This window comes from Lithobates pipiens, unplaced genomic scaffold, assembly GCF_037356315.1.
Source record: "Lithobates pipiens isolate NorthernLeopardFrog02 unplaced genomic scaffold, aLitPip1_a1.2 Scaffold_13, whole genome shotgun sequence".
Taxonomy (NCBI): domain Eukaryota; kingdom Metazoa; phylum Chordata; class Amphibia; order Anura; family Ranidae; genus Lithobates; species Lithobates pipiens.
The window spans coordinates 363,049,974-363,066,993 of NW_027507718.1; the positions used below are offsets into that span (position 1 = coordinate 363,049,974).

General features: G+C 46.1%; 1 protein-coding gene across 2 annotated transcripts in view; it reads right to left on the minus strand.

Moving 5' to 3' along the window:
• Positions 1 to 12,421, minus strand: part of LOC143975136 (putative ATP-dependent RNA helicase DDX60) — a 595,575-nt gene extending 583,154 nt beyond the window's left edge. For both annotated transcript variants that reach the window (XM_077477174.1, XM_077477173.1), the window contains exon 1: positions 12,304 to 12,421. The gene's annotated coding sequence lies outside the window, so the exon portion shown is untranslated. The remainder of the gene's footprint in view (positions 1 to 12,303) is intronic.
• Positions 12,422 to 17,020: the final 4,599 nt, after the last annotated feature.

A 17,020-nucleotide genomic window follows, 5' to 3' on the forward strand; every position in this document is an offset into this window, starting at 1 on the left:
TCCTCATCCCTAACATTATGTGATGGTTTCGCTGAACTGTATTGCCGAAACTATGTTGGAACGCACGGCGCGAGTGTTTGGAACGCTTTGCGCATGCACAGTACCCAATTTCTGGCGGCAACGTCACTTCCGTAGAATTCTGTGATAGGCAGCAAAATATGACACTACAGCGGCCTCAGTGGGACGCCTGTGGCTGCAGGGAGATAGGGATGAGGACACTGAACATTGAAGCTCGGGGATAAGGATGAGGACACTGAACATTGAAGCTCGGGGATAGGGATGAGGACACTGAACATTGAAGCATGGGGATAGGGATGAGGACACTGAACATTGAAGCTCGGGGATAGGGATGAGGACACTGAACATTGAAGCATGGGGATAAGGATGAGGACACTGAACATTGAAGCCCGGGGATAGGGATGAGGACACTGAACATGGAAGCCCGGGGATAGGGATGAGGGCACTGAACATTGAAGCACAGGGATGAGGACACTGAACATTGAAGCTTGGGATAGGGATGAGGACACTGAACATTGAAGCAGGGGGATAGGAATGAGGACACTGAACATTGAAGCACAGGAGATAGGGATGAGGACACTGAACATTGAAGCCCAGGGATAGGGATGAGGACACTGAACATTGAAGCACAGGGATAAGGATGAGGACGCTGAACATTGAAGCACAGGGATAAGGATGAGGACGCTGAACATTGAAGCTCGGGGATAGGGATGAGGACACTGAACATTGAAGCTCGGGGATAGGGATGAGGACACTGAACATTGAAGCCCGGGGATAGGGATGAGGACACTGAACATTGAAGCTCGGAGATAGGGATGAGGACACTGAACATTGAAGCAGGGGGATAAGGATGAGGACACTGAACATTGAAGCACGTAGCTCAGGACAGGCTCTACAAGTCCCAGCAATGCAGAACCTAACACGGCACGTAGCTCAGCATGGTTGGTAAAAAATGATACTAGGTAACAAGGGAAGTATTAGTGTTGTAACGCACGGCCCAGTGTTTGTGTTGTCTGTAACGTCACTTCCGTAACATTATGTGATGGTTTCGCTGAACTGTATTGCCGAAACTATGTTGGAACGCACGGCGCGAGTGTTTGGAACGCTTTGCGCATGCGCAGTACCCAATTTCTGGCGGCAACGTCACTTCCGTAGCATTCTGTGATAGGCAGAAAAATATGACACTACAGCGGCCTCAGTGGGACGCCTGTGGCTGCAGGGAGAACTGCATTTGCAGAGCTCCAGGCAAGGAAATACCCATTCACTTCAGGTAAGGCAAATAAATAAATAAATAAATTAATTAATTAATTAATTAGTTAAAAATATAATTAAATAATATAAAATAAATATAATATATATACTAAATTATTAATACAAAAAAATTAATAAATTAAATAAATGTTTATTTGGGGTCCCAGGAGGAAGAAGAAAAAAAAACAGAAAAAAAAAAAAAAAAACAGAGACAGAAGTAAAATCTAATCACACTTATTTATTAATAAAAAATAAAAAGATAAATAGGAAAAAGCGTATTCAAGCAAGCCAGAGTCCAGTAACCAGATCGGGTAGTCAGCCAGTCCAAAGTTCATAAACCAGATTGAGTAATCAGCCAGTCCAGACGTCAGGGATCCACGGAGAGCAACTGCAAGCAGGATGGAAGCCAGGTGGGATATCAGCAAGCCAGTCTTGAAACAACAGCAGGCGATGGTTCCTTGTGATGTGACCAAACGTGAAGGCAATGGAGAAATGAGCTGGAGACTTTAAATGGGCTGGCCAGACGAGCATCATCGGAAACAGCTGGTAACAGAGGAGAGAGAAGGGAGCTGGCAATTAGCCGACAGCTGAGCGGCCAGCCCAGAGGAGGAAGGGCTAAGCCAGCCCTGACAGTACCCCCCCCCCCCAATGACCCCTCTCCCTCGGAGGGCCACCGGGCTTGGGGGGAAACCGTCTATGGAACTCACGGAGGAGGACAGGGGCATCTTACGTCTGAGGATGAAACCCAGGAGCGTTCCTCTGGACCATACCCCTTCCAATGCACCAGGTACTGTATGCGCCCACGGAACCTACGGGAGTCAACAATGGATCGTACCTCATACTCCTCATGGTTCTCAACCCGAACAGGGTGAGGACATGGCACCGAGGTGGTAAATTGGTTACAGACCAACGGTTTCAATAAGGAGACATGAAACACATTTGAGATGCGCATACTAGGAGGAAGTTCTAACGCGTAGGCTACTGGGTTAATCCTGCGAAGGATATGGAACGGCCCAATAAATCGAGGTGCAAACTTCAGAGAGGGAACATGAAGCCGGAGTTTGCGAGATGACAGCCAGACCCTGTCCCCAACCTGGTAGGAAGGCGCTGGCAGGCGTCTGCGGTCAGCATGGAGTCTGTACCTATCATTAGCATGACGCAAAGCCTCCTGGACCTGTACCCAAGTGGAACAAAGACCATGGAGATGCTCCTCTAATGCAGGAATACTCTGCGGAACAAATGAGTCAGGCAACATGGAAGGTTGGAAACCATAATTCGCCATAAATGAGGACAATCGGGAGGCAGAATTCAAGGCACTGTTGTGAGCAAACTCTGCCCAAGGTAATAGGTCAGACCAGTTGTTATGATGGTCAGAAATATAGCAACATAGGAATTGCTCCAAGGACTGATTGGCTCATTCTGTGGCCCCATTAGACTGAGGGTGATACGCAGAAGAGAATGCAAGCTGGATTCCCAACTGTGCACAAAAGGCTCGCCAGAACCGAGAGACAAACTGACTACCCCTATCCGAGACAATCACCTTGGGTAGCCCATGTAAGCGAAAGATCTCCCGAGCAAAAATGGAAGTCAGTTCTTTAGAGGTGGGCAACTTCTTAAGTGGAATACAATGACACATCTTTGAGAACCGGTCCACCACCATAAGGATAACAGTGTTGCTTTGGGAGTTGGGCAATTCCAAAATGAAATCCATAGACAGGTGAGTCCAGGGCCTCTCTCCATTGGGTATGGGTTGTAGGAGGCCCACTGGAAAGTCTCGTGGAGTCTTACTCTCAGCACACATGGGACAGGCAGCAACGAAAGCAGTAACATCACCCCGTAGACTAGGCCACCAGAATTGTTGGGAGATGGCCCAAATGAGTTGATTCTTCCCAGGATGGCCAGCTGCCTTGGGAGAATGATAAGTCTGGAGCTCTGCAGTACGGAGACTCTCTGGGACAAAGCAGCGGTCACAAGGTTTATCAGGAGGAGCATGGACCTGAGCAGCAAGAATCTTGTCACCCAAAGGAAAAGTAAGACTGGTGCAAACCGTAGCTGAGATACGATCAGGAGGAATCATAGGAACCGGAACCGACTCCAACTTGGAAGTGGAGGAAAATTGTCGTGACAAGGCATCCGCCCTTACATTCTTAGTACCGGGTAAGAATGAGACAATGTAATTAAAGCTCGACAAGAAAAGAGCCCATCGCGCCCTTCTGGGAGAGAGTCGCTTAGCCTCAGACAAGAATGTAAGATTCCTATGGTCAGTAAGAATAAGAACGGGCACAGTGGTACCTTCAAGGAGATGTCTCCATTCTTTCAGGGCTAAAATGATTGCCAACAGCTCTCTGTCACCAATCTCATAATTGCACTCAGCAGGTGACAATTTCTTGTAAAAGTAGCCACACGGATGCATAGCGCTCTCAGAGTTAGGACGTTGAGACAGAAGGGCGCCAACTCCAGTCTCAGAAGCATCAACTTCTAGGATAAAAGGCAACGTAGGATCAGGATGTGCCAAAACAGGGGCAGAAACAAAGGCAGCCTTGAGAGTCTCAAAGGCCTTAATGGACTCCGGAGACCAACTCTGTGGGTTACCGTTCTTTCTGGTCATATCAGTCAGAGGCTTGACCAGAGACGAGAAGTTACGAACAAACTTCCGATAGTAATTGGCAAAGCCCAGGAAATGCTGCAGAGGACGTAAACCCACAGGTCGAGGCCACTGTAGGACTGCCGAAAGTTTCTCTGGGTCCATTGAAAAACCAGCAGTGGAAATGACATAGCCCAGGAATGTAACCTGTTCACGATGGAACTCGCACTTCTCCAGTTTACAATAGAGATTGTTCTCTCTTAGTTTCTGAAGTACACGACAGACATCTATGTGGTGGCTCTCCAGGGACTTGGAAAATATGAGTATATCATCGAGATAGATCACCACACACAACTGCAACAAATCTCGGAGGACATCATTAATAAATTCATGGAAAACTGCCGGGGCGTTACAAAGGCCAAAAGGCATTACCAGGTACTCGTAATGGCCTGTTCTGGTATTAAACGCAGTTTTCCACTCGTTGCCCTCTTTAATGCGCATGAGATTGTATGCCCCTCTCAGGTCAAGCTTCGTGAAAACCGTTGCTTCCTTGAGGCGGTCAAATAACTCAGTAATCAATGGAATCGGGTAGGCATTCTTAATCGTGACAAGATTGAGACCCCTATAATCTATACAAGGTCTCAGTTCACCGCTCTTCTTCTTCACAAAGAAGAAACCAGCACCAGCAGGAGACGAGGATTTGCGGATGAAACCTCGAGAAAGTGCGTCAGCAACATACTCCTCCATGGCCTTATCCTCCAAAACCGACAAAGGGTAAACCCGGCCACGAGGAGGTATGGCACCAGGTTGAAGGTCAATTGCGCAATCATAAGGGCAGTGTGGAGGCAAACTACCGGCTTGACCTTTATCAAAGACATCGCCAAAATCACGGTACTCCTCTGGCAGGGAGGGGAGTGAAGCGGTGCACAGGACCTTGGATACCTTCAGGAAGCATGTCTCACTGCATTGTGGTGACCAGGAGAGAACCTCAGCACGGAGCCAATCAAAAGGGGGTTGTGCCTCTGTAACCAAGGATAACCAATAACCCAGTGGAAATCTGGGTGAGGAAATAACTTGGAATTGGATTATCTCATGGTGAAGAGCCCTTACGGCCATGGACAACAGAACCGTCTCATGAGTCACATGGGCAGGCTGTAAAGGTCTCCCGTCAAGAGCCTCAATGGCAAGTGGAATGTCACGCAGCTGCAGTGGAATCGAGTGCTGTGAAACAAATGCAGCATCAATGAACAGGCCTGCAGCCCCAGAGTCGATTAGAGCCTGTATCTCGATGGACGACTCAGCCCAAGAAAGAGTGACCAAAACCAGGGGCTTATCCTTCTGGATAACTGGGGACGAAACAACGCCACCTAAGGTCTGTCCATGACAGGACCTCAAGGTTCGGGCGTACCCTGGACGGGTAGGACAAGACTTCAAAAAGTGACCTGCCTGGCCACAATAAAGGCACAATCTCTCCCTCCTCCTAAAGGCTCTCTCATCCGCAGAGAGACGCGTGAAGCCCCTGTGCATGGGTTCATCTTCAGTGACCAACTCGGTACCAGGAGGCATGGGAGGTGAGGGAGGCATGGGTGGGACTACAAAGCTCAGAGGCAAAGGTACAGGAGGCTTCCGCAAGCGCTCCTTAAGAGAAAGTCTTTCTCTGAGTCTGGAGTCAATGAGGATGGCAAACGAGATCAAGCTCTCCAGCTCAGTGGGTATATCTCGGGCTGCTATCTCATCCTTGATGGAATCCGAGAGACCATGAGAAAAAGCAGCCACGAGGGCCTCATTGTTCCAAGCAACCTCTGCTGCCAGAGTACGGAATTCAATGGCGTAGTCAGCAACAGTTCTCGTACTCTGTTTGATGGACATGAGGCACTTGGCAGCAGAAGCGGAGCGTGCGGGAACGTCAAAAACCCTTTTAAAGGAGGCCACAAACAGAGGGTAACACAAGACAACAGGTTTTTGCGTCTCCCATAGAGGGTTAGCCCAGGCCAAGGCTCTCTCAGAAAGATAGTACGAAACCTACTTTGCTTCTGTCCGTGGGAAACGCCTGGGGCAGCATTTCGAAGTATATCTCAACCTGATTGAGAAACCCTCTGCATTGAACTGGATTGACCCCAAATCGCTGGCTGGGGAAGCGGAGCAGAATCAGACATACCTCTTATAGAGGTAATACTTGAGGCGGGTGCCTGCACAGAGACTGGCGCAGCAGCAGGGACGGCCTGCGATTCAGGTTGTACTGGAGCAGCCACCATGGAGGATTCCAGGTGAGCCGTGTGATTCAGGAGCGTTTGTAACGCCAAGGCAAACTGATCCATGCGGTGATCTTGCTCATCCAATCTGGAAAAAATATTACCAACAAGTGGATTGACTGTATCTTCCGAATTCATGGCCTTCACGTACTGTCAGGAACCATGAAACAGACAGAGACAGAAGTACAATCTAATCACACTTATTTATTAATAAAAAATAAAAAGATAAATAGGAAAAAGCATAGTCAAGCAAGCCAGAGTCCAGTAACCAGATCGGGTAGTCAGCCAGTCCAAAGTTCATAAACCAGATCGGGTAATCAGCCAGTCCAGACGTCAGGGATCCATGGAGAGCAACTGCAAGCAGGATGGAAGCCAGGTGGGATATCAGCAAGCCAGTCTTGAAACAACAGCAGGAGATGGTTCCTTGTGATGTGACCAAACGTGAAGGCAATGGAGAAATGAGCTGGAGACTTTAAATAGGCTGGCCAGACGAGCATCATCGGAAACAGCTGGTAACAGAGGAGAGAGAAGGGAGCTGGCAATTAGCCGACAGCTGAGCGGCCAGCCCAGAGGAGGAAGGGCTAAGCCAGCCCTGACAGTACACCGACAAGGGGGCACACACAGCAGGTCCCTCTTGAAGGAGGTGGAACCCATAATCCTCTGGGCAGAAAGGAATCTAAAAGACCTGAGGGCAGTCTATCTGCCCGGTCATCTCAACTCGAGGGCCGACAGCCTTTGCCGCAAGTTTGTGGATACCAACGAATGGTCTCTACACCCGGAGATTTTCAACTGGATAGTGAACCAGTGGGGTCCCCTCGAGCTAGACCTATTTGCAACAACATTCAATAGCAAACTTTCAAGGTTCATCTCAAGGCTTCCTCACCCCCAGGCGGAGGCAATAGATGCCCTCTCAGCCCCCTGGGTGTGAAATCGGGCCTATGCCTTCCCTCCACGGCCTCTCATTCCAAGATTCTTGTCAAGACTTATGAGGGAAACCACAACGGTGATAGCGGTCCTACCGTACTGGCCAAGACGTCCTTGGTTCCCCACAGCAATGTATCTGAGTACCCGGCCTCCAGTCAAGGTTCCAATAATACCTCTTCTCCTGTCGCAAGGATGTCACACCCATCCAGATCCCTGCAGGCTGGATCTTCACATCTGGTAGCTGAAAGGGAAAGGTTCCAATCCCTAGGGTGCTCCAACAAAGTGATCGCAACCCTGCTCAAAGCAAGAAAACCATCCACAAACGGTATATACGATAAAGTGTGGAACAAGTTCAGGGCCTTCATGATTGGCAGAAGCTGTGATCCAGATTCCCCATTATCCTCTCAAATTCTTGAGTTTTTGCAGGCAGGCCTAGACCTAGGTACATTAAAGGTACAGGTATCAGCGATTTCAGTGGCAACCAGTAGAAGATGGGCCGAGGATCCATTGATAATCCAGTTCTTCAAAGCTGTCAGAAAGATCCGACCACCAACTAAACAATCTTTTCCCACTTGGGACCTTGTTATCATCCTAGAGTCCTTAGCCAATCCACCTTTTGCCCCTTCGGAGTCGGCATTGTTCTGGAATCTAACCTTGAAGCTAGCCTTCCTGATAGCTTTAACCTCTGGCAGACGGGTTTCAGAGCTCCAAACTTTAGGAGCAGATCATAATCATATCATATTCTATATGGACAGAGTAGAACTCAGAACAGTGCGAGGATTTGTTCCCAAGGTCGCATCATCCTTGAACATGTCGGAACCTTGGGCACTCTCAACATTTTCGGAACAGGACTCTTCACAAGCTAGACATTGCCTCCACTTTGAGATGCTATCTGCAGGCCACAGCATCATTCAGGGGTTCCATCAGGCTGTTTATAATTCCCTGGGGTAAAAGCAAAGGCAAGGAGGCGTCAGCAAGAACTATTGCCTCATGGATCGTTAAACTCATCCACAAGGTGTACAGGACAAATGGACTGGAACCCCCTTCGGCGGTCAGGGCGCACTCCACCAAAGCGGTTTCTGCCTCTTGGGCGGCAAGAACGAATGTGTCAATTGAAACTATTTGTTGGGCAGCGACTTGGTCGTCCCAACATACGTTTCTGAAACATTACAGGGTGGACCCAGGAGCTCTCTCATCAGTGGAGTTTGGCAGACAGCAGTCACATCAGCCTTCGCTTCTTCTAAATAATAATTTCTTTAAAATAAACTTCTAAGCATCATCCCACCCGTCTCAGCTAGTTATTTGTCACAGGTATGCTGCCATAGAGGCACCAGGAAAACAGAAAATTGTACCATACTTACCGTAATTTTCTATTCCTGGTGCCTATCCATGGCAGCATACAATCCCACCCTCAGTATTCTATATTACGGAAAATGCTGGGGCTGCGCTAACCATTTCTTTTATAATATTCACTAGTCCTGAGGGAGGAGCCAAGGCGGAGTTTGTCACAGGTATGCTACCATGGATAGGCACCAGGAAAAGAAAATTACGGTAAGTATGGTACAATTTTCTGTTTTTGCATTGATCCCCTAGGGCAGTACCCCAATCCCCACTTTTGATTTTTCACGTTAGCGTCGCATAGTCGCATAGACAATGTTCGCACAAATTTTTTGTCTGTTCGCATGTTCTGGTGCGAACCGAATTGGGGGGTTTGGCTCATTCTTAAGCCACGTACACACGGGCGGATTGTATGGCCTACTTAGTCCGCCGAAACACATTTCAGCGGACAGTCCGCTCGTGTGTGGGCTTCAGCGGACTTTTTCAGCGTGCAGTCTGGCGTACTAAGTATTTCGGAATTTCCGTAATATTGTCCGTCATACTTTGGTATCAGCGGACAATCCGATCGTGAGTAGGCTAGTTCGACGGACTAAGAATGGCGCATGCTCAGAAAGGATTTACACGGCGGAAGGTTGCATTGCTGTGTATTGGACTTCCTATTTCTAGTCCCGTCGTACGTGCTGTACACGTCATCGCGCAAGCTTTCGACGGACTGTTTGTGCATCCGTGTGTGGTCAAGTCCGTTCATTCGAAAGTATGACGGACTGTCCGTCGGATTGTATGACGGACTAAGTAGGCCATACAATCCGCCCGTGTGTACGCGGCCTTAGTTGTGATTTATTGTTGGTAGAAAAGTGCTACACATATGCTATAACTAAATTGTATGTTACCCCAATATTTCATATTCCTGATATGTGTATTGTCCTCCTGTGTTCCTTCTTCAGACTGACTATATATATATATATATATATCTATATATATAGATATATATATATATATATATATATATATATATATATATATATAGATATATATATATATATATATATATAATATATTGTTTGCTTTTCTTTTTTAAAGTGAATACCGTAGGTTGTTTTACGAGATGATTCACATATACTTTATAGAGGTTCTTCAGTCTCCTTAAAAAAATTAAGAAAGAAGAATCAGCAGCTACAACAAATACTGTAGCTGCTGACTTTTAATAAAAAGGCACTTATCTGTCCAGGGATCCAGTGCCATCCTCACCTGGGACAGTTCTTCTCCACCTCAGTGTCTGCATATTTACTGTGGGAAACCGGCTCCCCGCTGCGAATATGCAAGTCGCCTTGCACTTTATGAATGATCCCACAGCCTCCTGGGACCTGTGACATGTTCCTGGAGGTTGCAGGCAGGAGAGGGAGAGAACTTTTGTTGGAATCACCTAGGCATGTTCAGTGGAAGTTGGAGCGGATACCTGACAAAACTAAGTACTCGCCCCCTCAAAACAAAATGTTCTGAAAGTAGAAGGGGGAGGGCAGAAAATCGGAACTTCCCTTTTTAAGGTGAAGTTTTGCTTTAAATGTACTAGCAATATATTTAACTGGAGAAAGAGTGTAGCTGCTGTGTACTTGGAGATTTTAAAATTAGAATCATAAGGGAGGACCCAAAGTGCGAAAATATTAAATTATCATTATTGTCGCAATTAATTATTTGGACCAAAAGCATGAAAACAAATGAGATGTAGTAAGTGATTAGAAAGATTTTCTGAGAAGCTTTTATGCACAGAATCAAAAGCGTCATGAGCCAAAAAAGCTCAAAAAATATTATTGTAGTTCATTAATACATAGAATTGCCAGCAGCACACAGCATACTCCAGATGAGGCTGGACCAAAGTCGTGTAGAGTGGGAGAATTATCGCTTTATCCCTGGAGTTAATTTCCTTTTTAATGCATGCCAATATTCTGTTTGCTTTGTTGGCAGCAGCTTGGCATTGCATGCTATTGCAGAGCCTATCATCTAGGACCCCCAGGTCCTTCTCCATCCTAGATTCCCCCAGAGGGTCTCCCCCTAGTGTATAGATTGCATCCATATTTTTGCCACCCAAATGCATTATTTTACATTTTTCTACATTAACCGGTTCCCGACCAGCGCACGCCGATGTACGTCGGCAGAATGGCACGGGCAGGCATATTGGCATACAGGTACGTCCAATCTTCAATGCCGCCCTACCATCGCGAGCACGCCGCCGGCGGCGCGCTCGCATGCCGGTCGGGACCCCCGTGAGTCTGGTCGCGGGTCCCGTGGACTCGATCGCCGCGGGCATACCCGCGATGTCAATTTTGTTTGGGAGCCACGTCGCACGACCACGCAATTGTCAGTTAAAGCGACGCAGTGCCGAATCGCAAAAAGTGGTCTGGTCTTTGACCAGCAAAATGGTCCGATCTGTAAGTGGTTAAACCTCATTTGTCATGTAGTTGCCCACCCCATTAATTTGTTCAGATCTTCTTGCAAGGTTTCCACATTTTGCAGAGAAGTTATTGCCCTGCTTAGCTTTGTGTCGTCCACAAATACAGAGATTGAACTGTTTACCCCATCCTCCAGGTTGTTTATGAACAAATTAAACAGGATTGGTCCCAGCACAGAACCCTGGGGGATTCCACTACCCACCCCTGACCATTCCGAGTACTCCCCATTTATCACCACCCTCTGAACTCGCCCTTGTAGCCAGTTTTCAATCCATGTACTCACCCTATGGTCCATGCCAATGGACCTTACGTTGTACATTAAACGTTTATATGGAACTGTGTCAAATGCTTTTGCAAAGTCCAGATACACCACTATGAGCCTTCCTTTATCTAGATGGCAGCTCACCTCCTCATAGAAGGTTAGTAGATTGGTTTGGAAAGAATGATTCTTCATGAATCCATGCTGATTGTTTATCAGCTCAGCCCCCCTCGGATGCCCACCCAGGACCACCAGGATGCTGCCAGGACCACCAGAGATGGCCACCACACTGGACCACCAGGTATGCCACCCTAGACCACCTTAGACCGCCAATCAGTGCCCAGGCAGCTGCCAATCAGTGCCCATCCCCAATCCCTTCCAGTGCCATCAGTGATGCCATACAATTCCATCTATCAGTGCTGCATATCTGTGCCCATCGGTGCCATGTATCAGTGCTCAGCAGTGCTGCCTATCAGTGCCCAGCAGTGTCACCTATCAGTGCCACCCATAAGTACCAATCAGTGCAGCCTTTCAGTGCCAATCAGTGTCGCCTATCAGTGCCCACCAGTGCCACCCATGAGTGCCCATCAGTGCTACCAGTGCTCATCATTGCTGCCAATCAGTGCCCATCGCCAGTGCCCGTCAGTGCCACCTCATCGGTGACACCTTATCAGTGCCCATCAGTAAAGTAGAAAACTTACTTATTTACAACATTTTATAACAGAAACAAAAGAAAAACTTTTATTTTTTCAAAATTTTAGTTTTTTTTATTTGTTTAGCAAAAAAGAAAAAACGCAGAGGTGATCAAATACCACCAAAAGAAAGCTCTATTTGTGGGAACAAAATTATATTAAACAGCGACAGCACTGAATGCTGAAAATTGGCTTGGGCAGGAAGGGGGTGTAAATGCCCTGTGTTGAGATGGTTAAACTCACTGTAAATGTGCCATGGCATTTACAGTGCATTTACAGTGCGGTTGCAAAGTGTCTAAAGTGATCATTTCCCATTTTAGCCTTGTGAAAAAAACAAAAAACACGGGGAGTTTGAGAAGTGTTGCCTGACGCAATATGAACGCCATTAAAATATATCCTATGTGCTCATTATTGCTATAAGTGCGATATTGTGATTTTGGGCTGCTTTAAAATTGAATGCAAGTGTGAAAGAGTGTCAACAGAGCTATTGTACGTTTATGACAAGTCCATTATTTTATAGAAGGTGTGTTCTACTAACCTGTGTCCAAAACAGAGCCAGAGCTGATGGAATGAGATGAAGAAGACGTCCGCTTGCTGAATGGTAAAGCTTTCATGCAGCTTGCACTGCTATGTGTGCACTTTGAAGGGGCGTGATCTGATCTGTGAGCTTAGTTTCGTTTCTGTTCCTGAAACTAGAGAGAAAACACAGAAGAAACCATATCTATGCTGACACCAAGTCAAGACCAAGTGAATTTCTGCTGATTCACCAAGATAAAAAAAAAAATGCAATATTTAATAAAGGCTTTATGTAAGATCTTATTGAATTTTTATGTTTTTAAAGTGACACTAAACTCACAAAAATGTATTCATATATGTATTCTTAACTCAGAAAAGTACCTTCTATTGCTCACAATCTACTCCAAATTTTCCAATCCATTTTTTTTTTACTGCTGTGATCCAGCTTCCTCTTAGGGTGGCTACGTTCGTTCTTCATGGTCCCACTGTATGTTGGAATGTAGCCAACCTCTCTTGCCTGCACCCAATAAGGATTATGGACTATTTATAGACTGTGGTTTATGGGATCTGTAGTGTGTATAGAGAAGTACAAATGACTGCAACTAATGCTAATTCCAAACAAATGGAAATGAGGGGGAAAAGGAAAGGTTCAGGAGCTCATGCAGTACATTACAAGGAGGAAAACAAAAACAGTAACGCTATGTACACACGACCGGACATTCCGGCAGACTAGGTCTGTCCGGTCTTTTGGCGGAGTTCCGACTGACTTTCCGAACGAATGGACTTGGCCACACACGAACGGATTAATGCCCTGTACACACGGTTGGACATTCCGACAACAAAATCCGTCTGATTTTTCCGACGATTTTCGGCCCATACTTGTCTTGCATACACAAAGTCGCACAACGTTGACAGAAACTCTGATCGTTCAGAAAGAGGTGACGTAGAACACGTACAATTGGACTATAAACAGGCCAATAGCTTTTGTCTCGTAATTTTGTTTTGAACATGCGTGGCACTTTGTCTGTCGGAATTGTCTACACATGATCGGAATTTAAAACGATCAGATTTTGTTGTCGGAAAATTTTAGATCCTTCTGTCAAACTTTGTGTGTCAGAAGTTCCGATGGAAAAGGTCCAATGGAGCCCACACACGATCGGATTTTCCGACAACAAGATTTTCCGTCGGAAAGTCCAACCGTGTGTACAGGGCATACATCCATTCGAAAGTCCGTTCGTTTTGAATGTGATGACGTAAACGGGACTAAACAAAGAAGTTCAATAGCCAGTAGCCAATAGCTTCCCTTGCGTCGTATTTGGTCTGTCGGACCAGCACACAGACGAACGGTTTTCCCGATTTTAGTCCGTCTGAATTGAGTGCATCGGATAGATTTCAAACATTTTATTTCTAGGTCTGTTGGATTTATTTTTCAAAAAAATTATTGGACTAGCCCACACACGATCGGATTGTCTGACGGAATAATCCCTTCGGACCTAGTCTGCCGGAATGTCCGGTCGTGTGTACGCAGCATAAGAAGCAATTTCATCAAAAATAAATTAGAGGGCCAGTAACTAGTTAATGTGTATGGACAAATGTAAATTATAGCCAATTGGTGTAGTATTTCTAGCTACTAAAAAGTCCTAAGTGTATAACTATACATATACTGTACATGCACACCTTTACAAAAAATCCTCGTGCACAAATCTGGAAGCATGCAACCATCCAAACAAAATCCTCCTACATAAACCTTGAAACAATTTGTTGTAATGTATCAATTGTAAACAAAAACAAAGGTTTTTTTTTTTTTGGCCCTACTTCTACTGGGGATCACAGGAGTGCACTTGGTCCTGCACTCCTGTGACCCATAATCAGCTGAATAGTCTGGGGTAAAGTCTGCTGTCAGCTGACATCACTCGGGCTCTGGAGAGATCCCAACTTCAATGTCCACCCCCTGCACAGCCCGATGCTTCAGTGAGCCCTGGAAGGGCAGAGCAGAGAGCCGGTGACTGTCAGTCATCAGCTCTCTGCTTACAGAAGATTGACAACTGTCCGATCAGCGGTCTCTGATCACTCAGTTCTCAGTCTTGGGGGTGGGAGAGGAAAGATGCAGCATCAACCTAGGTGAGTATAGATGTTTAATTTTTTTAATTCCAATACCTCCCTTTTTTTAAAAGATCTTATCCTCAATAAGCTATGATAGATCCCATTATTCCTCTTCATAAAAACAATCACCACAGTGAACTCACTGCAGGAAAACCTTGTGTGTCGCCCACGCCAGTGCTTGCCTAAATCACTCACCTGAGTTATTGACCTTTAGCCACTTCAGTCCTGGAGGGTTTTACCCCCTTAATGACCAGGCCAATTTTTGAGATACGGCACTGCATTACTTTAACTGACAATTGCATGGTGCGACGCTGTATATAAAGAACAAACTTAGCTGGGGCAGGAGTCTGAGGGCTATAGAACCCTCCTTTTGTCTGATTGTGCGTCGGCTCGTCTTCATGGTTCATGGTCTGTTGTCATTTTCATTTTTCTCAGTTTTTGCTTCCTTGGGTTTGGGCATGCCGCACAATTGGAAGCGACTAATTCACGTTCATCCCTTCAACCCCACGTGAGGGTTCAGAGCATGGTAGCACTTCATCACAGGGTCCACACTTAAGCACAAAGCAGAGTTTGTCATGGGGGTTCTCCTTTCCTGGCCATAGCCGGGAGGGCAGAACGCTTCTGATTGTTTCTAATTCCATCCCAGCTACTCCCATCCACCAGCATGGAACATGTTCTGGGCATTATTCTTAACTCAGAGTCAGTGGCGGCTGGTGCTCCATTTTTTTAAATGCCATAGAATTCAAGGAAATAAATGTGTGGGGATCGTCACAAAGTAAGTTTACAAGCTTCAAGATTGTGCAGATTATTAGAAGTAGTGACCATGGCCGCAGGACCTGCGGACCTGATCGCCGCCGGTATCCCACGATCAGGTCACAGAGCTGAAGAACGGAGAGAGGTAAGTGTAAACAAACTTCTCCCCGTGCTTCCTAGTGAACTTGTCACTGATCGTCTGTTCCCTGTCATAGGAACAGACTGTTCCCTATGTCAAATAATGTTATGCCGAGTAAATAGATACCTAACATGTCACACTTTAACTAGTTGCCGCCCGCCCACCGTCAAATGACTGTCGGTGCTGCTCTCGTTCTGGGACGCCGCCATGTTGCTAGGACACGGCACGACCCCGATCTCTGTAAAGAGCCACGTTCGCAGCTCTTTAACCATGTGATCGGGGCTGTGTCCAATCATAGCAGGTTACATGTAAACACAGAGATGTTGGTAATCGTGCTCCTCACCTCAAATTGACAGAGTATAAGGTCCGGTTCACACTGAGGCAGCACGACTTACAGCGTGACTGCCTCAGGCGACCTGAATGCGAACGCTGCAGCAACTTGCAAAACGACTTCTATATAGAAGTCAATGCAAGTCGCCTCAAGTTGCCCCCAAAGTCGTACAGAAACCTTTTTCTAAGTCGGAGCAACTTGTGTCGCTCCGATTAGAACAGTTCCATTGTACAGAATGGGATGCTACTTGTCAAGTCGCCTGACAAGTCGTCCTAGTGTGAACCGACCCTGAGAAGAGGAGAGCCGTTCAGCGGCATCTCCTCACAGGGGACAGCTAGGTATGTAATCAGGACACTGATCATCAGTGCCCTGATTACAATTAAGTGCCCACCAGTGTCACCAATCATTGCCCACCAGTGCCAGTAATCAGTGCCCATCAGTGGCAGCAATCAGTGCCCACCCCTGCCCACAAGTGCCACTAATCAGTGCCCATTAGCGAGGCCAGTCAGTGCTGGCTATCAGTGCTGCTTATCAGTGTTGCCCATCAATGCTGTTGATCAACGCTCATCAGTGCCACCTATCAGTGCCGCCTATTAGGGCCCATCACTGCCACCTAACAGTGCTCATCGGTGCCATATAGCAGTACCACCTATCAGTGCCAATAAGTGCAACATATCAGTGCCACCTAATCAGTGCCCATAAGTACCACCTTATCAAAGCCCACCAGTTCAGCCTATCAGTGCCGCCTCATCAGTGCACATCGGTGAAGGAGAAAAATTACTTCGTTACAAAATTTTCTGACAGAAACTAAGTAAAAATAAAAAATTATTCTTCAAAATTGTTGGTCTTTTTTTTTTTTGTAGAAAATAAAAAACCCAGCAGTGATTAACCACTTCAGCCCAGGAAGATTTTACCCCCTTCCAGAATAGAGCACTTCTTGTGATTCGGCACTGCGACGCTTTAACTGACAATTGCGCGGTCGTGCGACATGGCACCCAAAAATAATTGACGTCCTTTTTTTCCCACAAATAGAGCTTTCTTTTGGTGGTATTTGATCGCCTCTGCGGTTTTTATTTTTTGTGCTATAAACAAAAAAAGAGCAACAAATTTGAAAAAAAAAAAAAAAAAAACAATATTTTGTACTTTTTGCTATAATAAATATCCTTGTTTTTCTTTTTAAAAAAAAAAGCTCTTTTTTTTTTTCTCAGTTTAGGCCAATATGTATTCTGATACTTATTTTTGGTAAAAAAAAACCACAATAAGTGTAAATTGATTGATTCGTGCAAAAGTTATAGTGTCTACAAAATAGGGGATAGAGTCATAGCATTTTTATAATTTTTTTTTTTTTTTACTAGTAATGGCTGCAACATTATGGCGGACACATCGGACAATTTTGACACATTTTATGGGACC